The 2,505-nt window shown below is 41.1% G+C and overlaps 1 pseudogene; it reads right to left on the bottom strand.

The window, feature by feature from the left end:
* Positions 1 to 379: 379 nt before the first annotated feature.
* Positions 380 to 1,223, bottom strand: LOC104988369 (annotated as a pseudogene).
* Between the last annotated feature and the right edge of the window lie 1,282 nt (positions 1,224 to 2,505).

The raw sequence follows: 2,505 nt of genomic DNA on the forward strand, positions 1-2,505 counted from the left end.
TTCAGAATCCATGTATCTCATTTGATACAAGGATTCCAGTGGAGGCTCTTAGTTTCCCAAGGCTAGTAGTCATCTAGTGTTTCCTTACTGTGCATGGAATGCCTTGAGAAAGTGACTTCTTTAGCTAAATTAATAAAAATAGGAGGGAAAATGCTTAGGCCAGCTTATTCATGCCCCTCCAATATAGTTCTATAGTTGATAGCTATGTAGATATTAATGATTTTTTGAGCAACTAACCTGGTTCTAAAATGGGATCCAGTTACTCTCAAACATTTCCATCTTAGAAGCCTTAACACTTAAAAATTTTGAAGCACCCAGAGGACATTTTTTTTATCCACTGGTTGTAAACTCTTTATTATTTTTCCTTTCTTTGTAGTTCTTAACCAGTTGCACATTCCACCACACCACTGTTGATGTCATCTATGACATTGTGAGGGTGGCAACTATCAGCATTGCAGCCCACAGACTGACCAGTCGCCAGGATCTCTTTAATGGTTCCAGAGAGTTCTCTGGGTAGAGATTGATGCCATATCTGCTGGGCAATGTTGATAATCTCATCAAAAGTGATGTTTCCACTGTGCTTAATGTTTTTCTGCTTCTGCCTCTTGGTGGTTCCTTGAGGGCTTTGAGGATAAGGGCAGAAGCAGAAGGTATCACCTCAGCCTTGGCCTGTCTGTTCTGAGTCGTCATTTTCATTTTAATCCTCAGACCCTTCCAATCACCAGTTGCCTTGGTGGTGTCACCATCAACCTCTTTTGGAAACAGACCCAGGGGGCCGATCTTGGGGAGCAGGGCAGACACGACACCAACTTCCCCACCGGTACACCACAGATACACGACTTTGACCTCGTTGGGCTTGGTGGCTCAGTTGGTAAAAAATGTGCACGCAATGCAGGAGACCCAAGTTCAAACCCTGGGTCGGTGTTTGAACTTCCCCTGGGTCGGGAAGATGCCCTGGAGAAGGGAATGACAACTCACTCTGGTATTCTTGCTTGGAGAATTCCATGGTTAGAGGAGCCTGGCAGGCTACTGTCCATGGGGTTGCAAAGAGTTGGACACGACTGAGTGACTAACACATGCTTAGGCAGTATGGTGGAGGCGGCTGGTGTCAGGTGAACCCAGATTCTGGACTACTGAAGAAATTTACACCTTTGCCTCCTCTGAGCTGAAAGTCGAAAGCCCAGAGGAACTTTGTAAGTTATATCTGTTGATTTGTAAGTCATAAATTTAAGTAATAATTTTAAGAATATTAATGTATTTTAAAATAAAAATAAACACCTTACAAGTTAACAGATAACATTTCAATTAAAATAGCTATTTCCTTTTAAAAAGTTAGAAGAGTAGTATTGTTTTGCATTTAATAAAATGCAAAATCTGTTTGATGTCTGACCTAGGAAGACAACTGGAGTCTCCTAAATAATGAAAGGAAAGTGCTTACTGAAATTGGCAATTTAGGAAGTCGGTGGTGATCTATGTCAAAACAATTTTGAAGATACTCATTTGAAGGCAAAGACAGTGTTTCTTGCACATCATTTTATCCCGAGTCTGGTTCAGTGCTTTGCATGTAGTAGACGCCAGATGATATCCAGGAGGTAACTGAACCATCCTGCAGTGGGTTGGGATATGAACAGAGGGTGAAAATACGGATTCAGGGGGCACAGACACCACCTTCAAGGCACTTGGTTGAGAAAAGGAGCAAAACAAGGTCATAGATGGATTCAGGGCAGGATCAGAGAGGGCTGTTTTTTGTTGCTGTTGTTTATAAGAGTGTTGCTATGTGAGGAAACAAAAACAGCAGAGAGAAACTGACAACACAGCAAAGAAATGGGATGACTGGGGGACCGATGAGGGGTGGGGGAGGATAAGATATGTATTATCCAGCAGAGCGTTTCATACTTTAATGAGTATATGAGAACCTAGATCTTCTTAAAGTGCAGATTCTGAAACTGTCTGTTTCTAACGAGCACCTGGGCTGCTGGTCTGAGGACCTCACTTTGAGAAGGGAGATTCTAGAGCCCAGATGCAGAGCTGAACCTTGGAGGAGGAGCAGAGAGATCTGAACATCCCGGCTGATGGAACTTTTTTAAGAGAGATTTTCTTCCCCTCTAATATCCAGTTAGTACCCTTTTCCTTTCTAAATTCCCTTTCTAATAATTTCAAATTTCAGTGTTCTCACAATGTTTGATGGACAGCAAGATACTGAGGTTATGGCATAAAATGCAATGGTTCTACTATTTTTAAAATGAGACGTTATTAGGATCACTAACAATTATCTAAATATCATTGCTTCATAAACAGAGCTCAGACTTTGGTGTTAGACATGGTTTGATTCTTGGCTCTGATTCTGAGTGGTTTTGGGCAAACTATTAACATCTTAAGTAGGAGTACTTTCATGCAATTTTTTTTCTTTTGTCTCTTTGTGAGAATTACATATGTATCAATAATACATAAATACCAGCACACAAGAAGTGGTGGCTATTATTATCACATCACTCCACAAGTGCA

This window comes from Bison bison, unplaced genomic scaffold (genome assembly GCF_000754665.1).
Source record: "Bison bison bison isolate TAMUID 2011002044 unplaced genomic scaffold, Bison_UMD1.0 scf7180017864128, whole genome shotgun sequence".
Lineage (NCBI taxonomy): Eukaryota > Metazoa > Chordata > Mammalia > Artiodactyla > Bovidae > Bison > Bison bison.